Genomic DNA, 16,098 nt, shown 5'->3' on the forward strand with positions numbered 1-16,098 from the left:
CCTAGACAAAGCCTAATAATCCCTGGCCCCCAGGACCCAAATGGATTGGTTTCTTTTTTAGTACATCTTTTTTACTTATTTAATATTTTTAATTTTCAGCATCGATTTTCACCAGAGGTTGAATTACAAATTTTCTCCTCCTTTCTACCTCCCCCCCACTCCAAGATGGCTTATATTCTCATTGCCCCGTTCCCCAGTAAGCCCTCCCTTCTGTCACCCCACTCCCCCAAAACCCTTTTCCCTTACTTTCTTGCAGGGCAAGATAGATTTCTATGCCCCTTTGTCTGTATATTCCTAGTTGCATACAAACACTTTTAAAACTTTGAGTTCCAAATTTTCTTCCCCCTTCCCTCCTCACCCACCCTCCCTAAGAAGGCAAGCAATTCAACACAGGCTACATGTGTATCATTATGTAAAACCCTTCCACAATCCTCATGTTGTGAAAGACTAACTATATTTTGCTCCTTCCTATCTTATGTCCCTTTGTTCATTTTTCTACCTTGACCCCGTCCCTTTTCGAAAGTGTTTGCTTTTGATTACCTCCTCCCCCATCTGCCCTCCCTTCTATCGTCCCCACTTTTTTAATCCCCTTCCTCTTTCTTTCCTGTGGGATAAGATACCCAATTGAGTGTGTATATTATTCCCTCCTCAAGTCAAATCTAATGAGAGCAAGATTCACTCATTCCCCCTCACCTGCCTCCTCTTTACTTACTACAGAACTGCTTTTTCTTGCTACTTTTATGTGAGATAACTTACCCCATTCGATCTCTCCCTTTATCCCTGTCTCGATATATTCCTCTCTCATTCTTTAATTTGATTTTTTAGGTGTCATCCTCTCCTATTCAACTTACCCTGTGCCCTCTGTCTCTGTATCTGTCTCTGTATTTCTCTCTCTCTCTCTCTCTCTCTCTCTCTCTCTCTCTCTCTCTCTCCACACACACACACACACACACACACACACACACACACATAAATATATTTCCCTCACCTACCCTAACATTGAGGACAGAACAGCCTTTATTGGATATTTATTTTCCTTAGATATATTTTGAAAATGACTAAAAAGTTGACTACCTAGTAAAAATATCACATTGGACATTGTGACTTTAAGTATCTGAATAGCATCATTGAAGTCTAGACTTCAATCTGGAAGATACCTCAGAAGTCATCAAAACCAACCCTCCCCCATTTTACAAATGAAAAAACGGAGACCCAGAGAGATGAAGGATTGAGCATTGTCCAAAATGTAGTAAATAACAGAGCTAGGATTAGCCCTTAATTCTCCTGACACTAAATTCAGTTCTCTCTACCCACTACATCCCACCCCTTAGTCCTACAAATTATTCTCCTACATTTTCAAAATACTTTGGACCATTTATATTATATGATCACACAATTTAATATTGCCCCCAAAGTCATCACTCCAGTTATGGAGGCCTTCTAGCCCAACTCTCTCATTTGATAGAAGAGAAAACCCTGGATACATCCATCCAAAATCACACAGGTATCAATCAAGTGGCAACCAGTTCCACTGACTCCAAATACACCATACTGCTTTCCTATGAGTTGGAAATGACATTCATCCTGAGACAAAAAAAGCTTTCTAGAATGAGTCAGGGATGCATGCTAAAGGAATTTAGAACAAATTAATCTGGTTTCTATAGCATATCTAAATCCAAAATATCAGGGAAATGTATGGTCATAAATCTTTCTATTCCAACCCTTCCCCAGGTCACTTTGACCTGGGTCACCATGTCAGCAAGAAACAACTTTTACCTCAAACTCTTCCAGAAAATAGCCAATGAACCAAGGCATTTGATTTCTTGCTTCAAATAGTCATATTTTTTCCAAAGAGCAAAAATGGGAGAAAGACCAAAAACAAAGGATGTATTTTATCTTTGATGGAGTGGCTGAAGTCTCTGTTCGTTCATCTCAAGTCTTTAGTAGTCACTGCTTCTTAAACTAGGCTGAAACTGCATTATAGGGTGTTCTCAACTTCTTGACTTTTTGCCCCTCCAAGGTATTGTGGCGGTACACTGGAACCCCACCTTCTAATCTAGCCAAGAACACCAAACTTGTGAAATGGCTTCCACAGAATGATCTGCTTGGTATGTGCTCAAGTGTGTGGTGGGGGTAGGAGGGATCAAGTATGAATGTGAAAGTGATGTTATAGAGGTGCCTGTAGACTATATCTAAGTGACCATCAGTAGACAGAACCAGGGACAGCTCTAATGGTTTTTAAGAGATAAGGTACATGCATAATTGTAAGGAAGGACTCCTCAAGGCTAGTCTTTGTAACCTGGACCTCTGTAGGAATCCTTTTGATGACTTCCCTTAGAAGAGATCATTTTTTTTCTTTGACTGAAGACATCTAGTGAAGGTGTACCCACAATCGTCTGAGGTATTCATTCCACTTAGCTTTGGGAGAGTCTCATTTTTATTAAGTTTTTTTCCTGATATCAAGGTTGAATTGTATTTTTGCACAGTTTCTAATTTAGCCTTTCTGGGACAAGCAATAAGGGCTCATTCCACTGATCCATTGCCATCCTTCACACATTTGAAGACAGGTCTTATATACTCCTTGGAGCATTCTCTTCTCCAGGCTCAATTTCCCCATTTCCATGATCATTCCTGATATACCATCAATTTCACAATATTCCTCATCCAGGTCACCTTCTTCGGGATGCCTTCCAGCTTAACAATGTCCATTCTAAAAGGTGGCACTCTGCACAGAGAACAATGTTCCATACATAGACTGACAAAGGCAGCATTTAGTAATGTACTGTGAATTTGCACTTGCTTTTGGTTGACTCAAGCTTGTAGTCCATGGAATTCCACAGACTTTTTTTCCCAGAAAAAAAGACATAGATGTCAGTGGCAATAGATTTGACTAGATGGACTAACTCTGGGATTCTCTGATTTTTTTCATCTCTGGAACTCTGCGAGCTCTGACCATGGGCAATGGGCTGTGGAAAGGGTCAGATAGGGGAACCAATAATTGACTCTCATTGCTCCTTTCTGAGTCCATATATGTGAGACAGGAAAATGACAACAATTGGGAATTAGTAAGCATGACAATGGCTCAAGGTCAATTTTCCTGAAATCAATTAACCTAAAGACAATTTACCCGAATTTGTAATAAAAAGAAAGCATTGCTATTGTGACATCAGAATGACTGATTGGCCCAGCTGACACATAGGGGTATTACCTCTACAACAATGGTCTTTAAGTAAATTAGTTGTAGTAAAATCATTGTGTTTCCTTAAAGGTGCTGTGCAGTGGTAGGGAGGGTCTAAATAGTAGCTAAAAGTCATCAGCCATCAAGAGGATTATGGGCAGACAAGTTTTAAAGCTGAAAACCATTTTCACCACTGTCCATGGTGTGGTCATCATGGTCAAGAACTACAGACTTGGGCAGCCATATAATGCAGTAGATAGAGCCTGAAGACAAGAAGACCTGGGTTCAAATCTGGCCTCAGTTACTACTAGCTGTGTGACCCTGGGCAAGTCACTCAACCCTGCTTGCCTTAGTTTCCTCATCTGTAAAAAGAGATGGAGAAGGAAATGATGAACTACTCCAGTGTCTCTGCCAAGAAAACCCCAAATGGGGCCACATGGGTCAGAAATGACTGCACAACTGAAGAACAAGGAACAAAACCTGTCATAGGGCATGTAAATGGACAAATAACAGAACTTGTATTATACCACCATAGGGGCCAAGTCACTAGTGTTTTCTAGTATTTGACCAATGAAATATAGTTTAGAAAAAATACTCTGATTTCCCACAGTAGATAATAGTAACATTTGCTGTTTCTAGTGCCTTCAGATTGTGAAATATTCTATTCTCTGCGACTTAATAGATCATCACCTCATGGAGAATTCTTTTTCTATTTTCCTTCCTAAGCTCACCCGAAGACCCGGGCATTCATCACTCATGCTGGCTCTCATGGTGTCTATGAAGGGCTCTGTAATGGAGTGCCAATGGTGTCGTTGCCTTTGTTTGGAGATCAGATGGACAATGCTAAACGCATGGAGTCAAGAGGAGCAGGAGTGACCCTGAACGTCCTTGAAATGACATCTGATGATCTCAGCAAGGCACTGAAGAAGGTTATAAATGATAAAAGGTAAGAAAGCAAGTTGGGATGGCATGGACATTTGCTACAGAAACCTCTAATGCTGCTGTGCCCCTTCTTAGAGCAAAACTAATGTATGCAACTCTAGATCTCTAATAACATAAATTGGGAAACAATCATTCATTTTGATTATATTTTAAATTAATACCTTAGGGGGGCTTTTTTTGCACATGGCTGTCACTTTGCAATGACTCCTCTCCCTCATAACAAAGAAGTACAGTATTCAAAACAAATATCTCTGAGCAGGAATGCCCTCTGTGACTTCCTAACAAGTGGTTCTAATTGACATGTGGTAAACTTTCAAATACTTTGGAATTGATGACCTCTCAGGAATTCCACCTTATACCTTGGGATGGCCGTACTTGACAACTGGAAATCTGCTCTGATATGTCTCCCTCCCCGATCCTACTTCCACCCTCAGGGACCAGGCAAGACATATCTCATCTCCCTTCTATGTGACAGTCCCGTAAACCTTGAAGGTAGCTGTCATGTCTCCCCTAAAATGTTCCCTTCTCTAGGCTAAATGAGGCCCAGTTCTATCAGGCAATTCACATTCAAGTTCATTTCTGATCATCATCCTCTGCATGTGCTTGACTTCATTAGTGTCTTTCATAAACTAAGTAGCCAGTCTGAGCACAGGACTCCTAATCCAGTCTGTCCAGGCAATCTCATTATAGAAACTTGGCTTTGATCAAGGCAGCCCCTTCCAGTCTTTCTGACCACCATGTCACACCCTTGAGTGGTAGACTGCAACCTTGCAGTCCATAAGGCATGTACACGAAGTATGATCTAGTCATATTTCTTCTACCCTCTGACTGATCCTTTCTCTTCTTTTATCTCTTGTTCTCCAAATATAGTTTTAAAAGCCCTTTTTTTGCTGTCCTTTGAGTTAACCAACAACCTCCTTTAATTGTAGTCTTGAGGGTGATACTATGATTTATCCAGTGTTTGGTCACCTTTGGTTTCCTTCTCATCCAGTGCCTTGTGCACAGTCATTCCTTGACTGAGGTGAGTTAGTTGATGAGCTCCCTATGTAGCCACATCAGGATCTTCAGGCAATTCACTTTTTATTCCTCTTCAATGACATAAATAATTTTGGTTCATTATTTTCACTTTCCTCTCCTTGAGCTGATTTTCTTTGTAGAATTTTAAGCCATAGTATCCTAGCCATTCCTTTTTTTTTACTCTGAAATTCACTCTCCAAAAATCTTGGACACCAAGAAGATTTTTGACATTTCCTCCTCTATTACAGACACTGTAATGAAATGTTCACTTTCCCCCCAAGTTTCCTGTTATATTTATTTCAGCAATAACCTCCCTGTCAGTAATCAGATTCAGATCCAAGAGAATGGTTCTTCCTGAGATTTACTCCACATCTGGGAAGGTCAGCAAGGCAATGGAGTAGTTGCTCCAGCTCTCGGCCTTATGTAGTGTGACACTTCTAGAAGGTATTCGGGTAACTGAAATGCACCATTGCTCTACCATCCTTCCAGTATACTAGCTTTGTGATTCACTTCAGGAACCATTATTCTTCCTTCTGGTCATGCAGTCTGCTATTTACTTCTTCCACAACCATGCCTCTGTCTCTTCCTTCATCAATCCTCCCCAATCACTCTCCACCATGTTTCACCACCTCAATTTGTAGATTTCCTCACAGGAGTCGATTTCTTGATATAAACTCAATAAATTTTTGTCGAACTGAATTGAATTAAATATACACTATCGTTTCGTCCTCTTTTATTTACTCTGCTCCATTTGGAGAAGTTATTTCCTTCCACTGGCATACTGCACATTTCTGTGTAGGCTTCTCCGTAATTATTTTTTTCTTACGCAAAACCTGCCAAATTCCATGGCATCTGGCTCTGTGGATACATGCAGAAAATTTTATTCCTCTCTCACTGTTTTGTTTAATGCCCTCTTGATCGAATTCACAAATAGCCAATTTTATTTTATTTTTTGGCCCTCATTAGAGACATTCTATCCTTGCTCAAATCTATCATTCCTAGCTCTTAAGCTGTAGTTCAGAAATTCAAATCCTATTCCCTGACACTGTCTTTAATCTCTTTGACATTACTTACCGGGTTGTGCTTGATATTCAGTTAAACTGTTTCTACCAGTTCCCTAATGCATAAATCAATTGCCTCCAGCTGTTGTGTGAGAAGATCTTCTGAAGAAATCCAGCTTGATATACTGAGTGAAAAATAACAATCTTAAATCCTAAAGCCTGAGTTTGAATCCTATCTCTCATTCTTACCATAGACCTGCCATTTCAACTCTCTGATCTTCAGTTTCCTGCTTTATCAAATGAGGGAGTCTGACTTCACAATCCCCAGAGACTCCTTTCATCCCTAGCACCCATGAAGTTTTGGCCACCTAATGACTCTTCCTGTAGATATAGTCTATCTGCAGCTAATCCTTTGCTATGTCGGTGTCTTCTGTCCAGCTGTTAATTTAACAATTAATTAATTAATCAATGACATCAATTCTGAAATTGATCTATGATTTTTGTTCTTCCTTTTCGAAATGGGCCACCTCCTCGAGAATTTGAATCCACCATACCTAGAGGTCTTCAAGTAGTGATCACTTCCTGAGGCTATCATAGATGATATTAATGCTTCGGCAGTATGATTGATTAGTTAACTTCTGTAGTCCTTCCAGCTCTGTAATCTCATGATTGCATAATCCCTTCATTCTGCAATATATGTACCTAACTTCTTATGAAGTGACCAAATAACACTGAGAAAACAATAGAAAACATTGAAGAAAGAAAGTGTAACTTCTGTGTAGCTTGGCTTCCTCTAGAGCAACCCAAAGAGGTCATAGGTCTTTATCATTGGAGACTTTTTACATTAATCTACCTTTTTAATATTTTTAGCTACAAGGAAAACATCATGCGTCTGTCAGCTCTTCACAAAGATCAGCCTATCAGCCCCCTTGACCTTGCTGTGTTCTGGGTGGAATTTGTGATGAGAAACAAAGGGGCCCCACATTTACGTGCTGCTGCCCATGACCTCAACTGGATCCAGTACCATTCCTTGGATGTCATTGCTTTCCTCCTGGCTATTGTATTGACTGTTGTACTAATTGCTGTGAAATGTCTAAAGTTTTGTTTTCAGAAATGCTTTGGTAAAAAAGGAAAAGCTAAGAAAGCCACCAAACCTAAGTCTCATTGAGCCACATTTTAAAATCTAGATATATTTGTTTGTTTTCACTATGGTTTCTGAAAATGTACCCATAAGAATTCCGTGCACACCAAAGCACACAAATACACTAATGTATCCTCATGCAGACAACTCATTTTCAAATCAATTTTTGATAAAGAAAATCTCAATCTTACTTTGTTGTTTATTGAAGTAGGAGCATAGAGCTTATTGAAGTAAGGCAAGATTCATGACCTCGAGGATGACCATGAACATGCTTGAATGGTTCGGGATCGAGAAGTATAAGAGATTCTCTAGTCAGAAAGCAGAGGAACTATAACATTTATTTAGACACAAGAGAATTTAATCCCAGGACTAATAATTGCAATTTCATATAGTACCAATTTTATTCCAACACCACTAAGCCCACCTCAATTGAGCAACAAGGAAATTATAACAAATTATTAAAGCAAGGAGTATTGTAACCTAATACCCCCAAGTGGTGCTCTGCTAGTACAAATGGATCAGAATGTTATCAGTCACACACAAGCAGTATTTGTAGCAAAGGCACAAGTTATGATATTGGTCAAAACCAAACTAAACATATGAATAAATCCCTAATAATTATTTTTCCTGGAGGCTACTTTTGTGAATTTATTTTGCTTTTGTGTGCATTGTTTTGGCTTCTTTTGATAACCATTTAGTCACTGATTGATTCAACAATGTATATTTATTGAAAAGCAACAGTCCTAATGGAGTTTTCAGCCTAATACGACCACCTAGATGTATACTCTGATATATTGCTACTTGGATGCATTTGCAACCCCATTGATGTGGGTCCTCCTCCCTCCTTCCAAAGGTCCACCTCCTTCTAAAACCCATCCATCCTTTCTCATTCTTCTGAATTATTCTCAAAATGCCCCAATCAATAATCAACAGGCTTGAAGTGCTCAGCGTCTTAGAAACCTTCCTTCTAATATCTCAGCACAATGCACATGCAAGTGGAGCACATGAGTTCTTCATTTACTTCTTCGTACTTTGCTGTGTGACTGCCCACCTCATTTCCAATCTCTTTAACATTGCTTCTAGTGTTCAATTCTTCAATGGCCACAGAAACTGTAGAAGGGTGGGATCTTTGGGTTGCAGATCTAGGCTGACAAGAAGACTCAGAAGCCATCAAATGTAGCCCCGTTATTTTACACCTGGAGAAAGTAAGAAACTAGATCGAGGGAGCCCAAGATATTCTGGTGGGCAAGTGCTGAAGCCAAGATTCAAACCCCCCTACTCTGACTCCAGGATCAAATTGAGCACATCTGTGGCAGCCTTGTTTCCATCACCATGGTTCTTTCCATTTCCCTTTGGGTAACTGACAGTCTCAGTTCTTTGGCATCCCCAGTCTTGTATGGCTTACAGATAAGCAATATTGCTAGAAGAAACTTGGTATTTAAAAGACATGTAACTTGGGAATATAAGGTGGGGTAGAAGGACCCACAGGAGCTAAGAGAAAGGAGAGAGGAATTCTTGATGCAGGAAGAGGCAGCCATAGACAGCTTCACAGACTGAATGACATTTGAGCTGAGAATCCAAGGGCAAATATGATTTGGATGGAGTGAGGAGGAAAGAATATCATTCTGCGGAGAGTGGACATCTTGACCAAAGGAAGAGAGATCATGGTACAGAGGTATAGTCAGGGAAACCCAAAGGCACATTTGGGCTGGGAAGTTTGGAATTCTTCCCATGGGAATGAAGATTCAGCACAGATTTAAAAGCAAGGGCATGACATGATGAGGGAGGACAGCAATATTAAGGATGGATTCAAGTTGGGAAAGACTGGAGGCATGGTAGACCCTTTAGAATAGAGTCCAAGGGAAAGTTAATGATGGCTAGATCAGGACAGTTTTGATGGGAAAGTATAAAAAGTCCAGATGGGAGAGATCAGATGGTGCAGAAATGACACTAGCTGGTACCTCCGAGCTTGACCAGACAAGTCCATCTGTGCTGCCTGACAAAGATGTAATAGTCACCAAGCTAGAAGGACTTAGGATAACAGACACAAGAGCAGGTGGAAACCTGAAAGCAGTGTGTGTCCCATTCCTGGCAGCCCTTTCAGCATGGCCAGCCCCAAACCTCAGCTTCCTGCAATATGAGGCATGGTCTGGACTCCACTGTTATCAAGTGGATGTGGCCATGGCCAGGATACTGGCTCCCACTGGTCAGGTTTGGGTCTGGTCATCCTCCTCTTTTGTAGATACATTCACCTGGGGGAGAAGTGTCCATGAGGTAAGTGTCAACTCATCCACATCATTGATTAATAGTGCTTGCTCATCCTTTAAGACATGCCCCTTTACTTATTTAGAAAGACTCACCTCTTTTCAGAAGAAGAAATCAAAGCTATCTATGTTCATATGAAAAAATGCTCTACATCACTATTGATGAGAGAAATGCAAATTAAAACAACTCTGAAGTACCACCTGACACGTATGAGATTGGCTAATAAAACAAAAAAGGCAATTGTTGGATATTGGAGGAGATGTAGGAAAATTGGGACACTAATGCACTATTTGTGGAGTCTCCATTCTGGAGAACAATTTGGAAGTATGTGCAAAGGGCTCTAAAACCATCCATACCCTTTGATCCAGCAATGCCACTACTAGGTTTGTATTCCAAAGAGATTATAAAAAAGGAAAAGGACCTATTTGTACCAAAATATTTATAGCAGCTCTTTTTGTGGTGGCAAGAAATTGGAAATTGAGGGGATGCCCATCAACTGGGGAATGGCTGAACAAGTTGTGGTATATGAATGTAATGGAATACTACTTTGCTATATGAAATGATGAGCAGGTGGACTTCAGAAAAACCTGGAAAGACTTACATGAACTGATCCAGTGAAGTGAGCAGAACCAAAAGAACATTATGCACAGTAAGTGCAATATTAAGCAATGATCAACTATGATAGACTTAGCTCTTCTCAGCAATACAATGTTCCAAGACAGTTCCAAACACTCATGGAACTCCATGGACTCCATGGACTCATGGAAAATGCTGCCCCTATCCAGAGAAAGAACTAATAGAGTCTGAATGCAGATTGAAGCAGGCTATTTTAATTTTCTTTCTTTTTTTATGGTTATTTCTTTTGGTCTATTTCTTCTTTCCCAACATGACTAATATGGAGATATGTTTTACATGATTGCACATACATAACCTATATCAAATTGCATGCTATTTTAGGAAGGGGGAGGAGACAGAGACAGAGAGAGAGATAGAGAGAGAGGGAAAAAATTTGGAATTAAAATAAATAAATAAGTTAAAAATTGTCTTTACATGCAATTATAAAAATGCTATTTTTTAAAAAAAGACATGTCTGGGGATGCAACTTTTTCTTTTCTGCCAATTATATTTGTTGTCTAGACCATAAATGCTACCTTCATGAATTTCACGAAACAGGCAGCTGGGTGGTGCATTTCATAGGGCACTGGACTTGGAGTCAAGAAGATCTGAATTCAAATCTAGCCTCGCAGTGTGACCCTGGGCAAGTCACTTTCCCTCTCTCAGCCTGAGCTTCCCCATACGTAAAACGGGGAAAATAATAGCACCTACCTCACATACTTACTGTGAAGATCAAATGTGACAATTATACAGTGCATAGCACAGTGCCTGGCAGGTAGTAAGTGCTATACAAATGTTGGGTATCCTTATTTATAAACATTCAGAGGACAATTAATTCCAGTACTACGTAAAATGTCTGGAAGAATAGAAAAATATATTGTATAAATTGTATTTATAATATCATATTATTATGTAATTATATAATATATGATATTATATAAATCTCATCTTGATACCTAGAGCTGTGAGAATCAAAACAGAGACAGAATTCCAAATGAGTGTTGAAGCCAAATTTTTAAATTAAATATTAGCAAAGAGGCTGCTGCGACATATCACAGAGATTATATGTTAGAATCAAGTTTGATTCATACCAAGAGTGCAGTGTTTCTTCAATATTAGGAACACTATCAACATACTATATCACATTAGTAAAAGGAAAAATTATATAATTCTATCAATAAAGATTGAAAAAGCTTTGAAGAAAACACAACACTCATTTCCAGAACAAAAAAAAAACACTAGAAAAAGGGATGAAAATGACCTTTTCTTAATATGGTAAGTAATGTCTGTCATAAACCAAGAGCTAGGATTACAAGTAATGGGGAGAAGGCCAGAGGACTTCCTGCTAAGAAGGGGAGAAAGTGAAGATGTTTGTTCTTACTGCAACTATTGTATATCCTGCTAGGAATTTGAGCTATAGCAATAAGACAACAAAAAGAAATTGAGGAAATAGCATTTACAGATGATAAAGAGGACCCTATAGAGTCAACTCAAATTAATCAAAATAATGACTGCAGCAAAGTTGTAGGATATGAAATAAATCCAAAGAAATCATCAGCATTAGTGTACTACCAAAAAACCAAGCAGAAAAAGATGGAAAGAAGAATTCCATTTAAAATATTTATAGAATGCCAAAAATACTTGAGAGGTTGCCTACCAAGATACCTACAGGAACTCTCTGACTAAAATTGCAAAACATTCTTTCCACAAATAGAGATCTAAATAACTGGAGGGATGTTCCTTGCTCATGGCTAAGCCAAGCCAATATAAAGAAGATGACAAGACTACCTAAAGTCATTTATTTATCCAAGTCCATAGGAAAAAATAATGAAATTCATCTAGAGAAACAAAAGGTCAAGTGTCTCAAAGGAAGTCATGAAAAACATGGCAAAGGAGGCCCAACCTCACATTATGCTGCAAAGCAACAGTCATCAAAATGATTTGGTTCTGGCCAAAAAATAACAAGGTTGGTCAATGGAACAGAGGAGGTACACAACATACAGAAACAATCAAACCTAGTGGCCTAGCATTGTTTGAATCCCAAGACTTCTGCTACTAGGATAAGGACCAAATATTTATCAAAATTGCTGGGAAAACTGCAAAGCAGGCTTGCAGAAATTAGGTGTAAACCAATCTCTCTCACTATGTACAAAGAAACACTCCAAATGGACACATGACCTAAATAGGAAGCCAGTGGAATTTGCTGGTGAGGGAGGAGAGTTTGGGATGATATGATTGGATCTTCCCTTTAGGAAAAATCCATTTGACACTTAAATAATCCTAGTGCCCACCTTGTGCAAGGATCTTTTGCACTTGCTGTGGCTACTTGTCATGCACATGACCACATCTGGAGGGGGGAGGTTGTTGGCGACCTGGGCTGGCTCTGGGTTTTGGTCCTAGGGCTCATGACATGCTATGATAGCACCATGTGAATCATAGGCCGAAGCTGCGTGGTGTTTGTTTGTTAGTAGACAGGCTGAAAAGTCTATGCCATTCAGGCCATTTCAATCATTTTAAGCACCTACTGTGTGCCATGCACTATGATGGGCCCTGGGGATACAGTGGCAATTTCGGCTTAGCTCAAGTCACATTCCATTTTGTCTTGTTTGTTGCTAACACTCTCCCTTTGCTCCATCACCCAAAAATGTATTGGAATTTACTACATATGGAATTTGTTTATTTAGTTGGCTTTAAAGCTTAATGTTTCTCATTAAATTTTCAATTAAATTAAAAAGCATTTATCTGCTCTCTTTTGCCCTCCTCCTCTTCCCATGAGATAAATCTGCTTCCTAATATGGGTAATTCCCACATTGGCCATTCCCCAAAAATGAATGCCTCATCTGATGCATCCAGCCTCTCCCTTCTTGGCTGGAAGGTGGGGAGTGTGCTTCATTGGGAGTCCTCTGCAGCTGTGATTCATCAGCCCAATGATCAGCAGCTCTAAGTCTTTCCAAAGTGTTTGTCTTTACAGCATTGTGGTTATTTATGAAAAGGTCTTCTGGTTCTGCTCACTTTTCTTGGCCTCAGTTCATAGAAGCCTCCCTGTTGCTTGAAACCATCCTTTGGGCCATTTATGATGGCACAGTGATATTCCATTAGATTCATACACCACCATTCATTCAGCCACTCCCCAAGTGATGTGCACTCCCCTAATTTCCATTTCTTTACCACTACAAAAAAGAGATGCTATGTTTTTGTCCAAATGGATCCTTCTGTTCTTTTCTTTGGGGTACAGGCCTAAGGTTGGCATATTGCTGGGTCTAAGAGTATGCACAATTTCATGACTTTGCGTATGGTTCCATATTGCTCTCCTGAATGTCTGTATCAACTCATAGCTACACCAATAATGTATTAATGTGTGTGTTTCCCACAGATCTTCAAACATTTGTCATTTTCCTTTTTTTTGCAAACTTTACCAATTCTAGCATTGCATCCCTGAAGTCTTAACTACAATCTCCCTTTCTATGGGAAGCCATTCCCATTCCCCCTGAATTCTAGTGCCTTCCCTCTTTTAAGTATTTGCTATATATCCTGACTGCAACTTGTTTCTATGTGTTTCCCACATTCAAAGATTTTAAATAAAGTCATGACAAAAAGATAACAATGTGCCCAAGAGAGTGAATTTTATGGTATTACATTTATGTTTCAGAGAGCAGCCTGGGCAGTGAGGGGAAAGAACGCTGGCCTCAAAGCTAGCAAAACCCTAGTTCCAGGCCAACTTCTGACACAGCCAGGTTGGAGGACTGCTCGGCACTTTAGGCAAACCTCTCAGACTGTGTAAGACTAGGGAAAGGCACCATGACCCCACGTTGACACAGCTTTTTTTCCTGACCCAAGTTTCTTGTGCCAGTGATCTCAGGCCTAGCTCCCATCCTGATGTAGAGTTGAGAATATGCAGCCAGAATCAGGCTGGAGTTCACCCAGGACTTGCTCAGCATTCTGGATTCAGTGAGGCTCTGTGATGGCATTGAAGGCAGGATGTCCAGATCACTCCGCCCATGCGTTTTCTTCTCACATAAACACTCTTCAGGGCTTTTCACGGTCCATGCTGACACACAGCAACCCCACCTCTTATCTCTGTGCCTTCCTCTTTCATACCAGGACTGCCTTCCCTCCCTTAATTGCACCTTGTAGAATTCCTAGATTCCTTCAAGGCTCAGGCCAGGTGCCCATGGGGCCTATCCCTTCCCCACATGCTAGTGTCTCCTCCTACAAAACAAATGAAAATAGAAATCAAACCCCATCACACTAAAAAGAAGAACTGAATTTGCCCTTGCATGTCCTTGGCATAGTAAGGGTTAATTAAGTGTCTGTTGGATGAATGTCTGATTGAGTGAATGAATGATTAATTGGGTGAATGAAGAAATGACCATCTTCCCAAGCCATTCTTTTGGCAAGTTTTTCACTGCCAAACTCCTGGGAAAATGATTAACACCCATTATCTCCATTTCCTCTCCTCTGAATGCCTTTCAAATCTCTTGAAATCTGGCTTTGGACCTGACTCTGCTCTTTCTAAAGTGATGGGTGCTTGCTTCATTGAAGGATTTGGCCACAGCTTCCCCTTGGCCTTCATCCTTCCTGTTATCTGCAGCATCTGGTTTAGTGCCCACCCTTCTCCTGGGTGCTCTTCCCTTCCTGGGTTTTGTGATGCTGCTCCTCCCTGATTCTTTGCCTACCTGTCTGACTGTTCCAGCCCCATGCCTTGGCAGAGGTGGGAAGCCACAAAAGAGGCACATCGCACACCTTTTCATCCATTTTTGAAGTCTGCATGAAACTAGGCTGATTTTTTCTTGTTTTCATTTTCTTTAAATAATATGGGATGGCTCTCTGGGAGGGGAGGGGAAGGAATGCTGGGGTGAAATTATGGTGATTTTTTTAAAAAGCCAAAAGCCATTGTGGTATTAATGTGATTAAAGTCTTCCTTATCCATTTAATATACCTCAGGTGGAGCTAGTTAAAGGATGCTTTATTAGGAGAGGCTTGTTTCTAGGAAGGCCCACACTCTGAGAGCACTGCAAGGGAGCTCAGAACTGCAAGCTCTCAGAACTGCAGGAGGAGAGGACACAAGCAAGCAGACAGTTAGGAATGAGTGTTTATGGCAAGGCCCTAGAAGAGGGGCAGTTTATGGGATGGCTTGGCTCCTTGCTGCCATATTGTGTTTTAATTTCCTTGCTGTTATAGTGAAGTGGAATTACTGGTTTTGGGATACAATTACTGCTATGTCAAATTGCCAAAATGTCAAATCCTCAGTTTGAGGATTTGATCCTCTGGTGTCTGAATAAATGTTTTACTTCTGCCTTCTGTGTAGAGAATCTTTTATATTTTGTGATTCTGAACAATACAGGCATATTCATGGTCACCATCGATATTGTGAATCTTGCCTTACTGATATAGACATCAATAAAAACTCATTTTAAAATAAGAAAAAAGTCATTCTGGAGTCTTTCTTGGATTCCCCAAATAGGCACCAAGAGGCACTGGAGCCAGGTAGCTGCTGGAGCCCATCAAGAGAGGCAGTTGCCAATCCCAGGGTCATGAAGGTTTCTATAGTTGTCAGTCACAGGATCACTAACGGGGGCTACTCTCATACCTCTTGAAGGTACCCAGGATGAAAGGGGATTCTGCTCATCAGTGGTCAATTAATCTGCCATCTCCAACTCAGAAATGATGCACACATATAGGAGGTGAACCTACCAATCCTCTATAGACAAGGATCTATTTGGCTGTTGAGATACTATTTTGTTTTTGAGTATCCCAGGTACATCATGCCCAACATGGCCTTCATTGGAGGAATAAACTGTGAACGAAGGAAAAGACTTCAACAGGTTTATCATTTTTGCTTTCTTGGACTCTTCTATCTCCTACCTCTGTCTAGGCCGTGCCAGCGATGGATGTCTGGTTAATGCTTGGTGGCTGGCACTGACATGCATTGGAATGAA

General features: G+C 40.3%; 1 pseudogene; it reads left to right on the forward strand.

Moving 5' to 3' along the window:
- Positions 1-7,911, forward strand: part of LOC118858176 — a 15,963-nt pseudogene extending 8,052 nt beyond the window's left edge.
- The last annotated feature ends 8,187 nt before the right edge of the window (positions 7,912-16,098 follow it).

The sequence above is a fragment of the Trichosurus vulpecula genome, chromosome 7 (genome assembly GCF_011100635.1).
Source record: "Trichosurus vulpecula isolate mTriVul1 chromosome 7, mTriVul1.pri, whole genome shotgun sequence".
Taxonomy (NCBI): Eukaryota; Metazoa; Chordata; class Mammalia; order Diprotodontia; family Phalangeridae; genus Trichosurus; species Trichosurus vulpecula.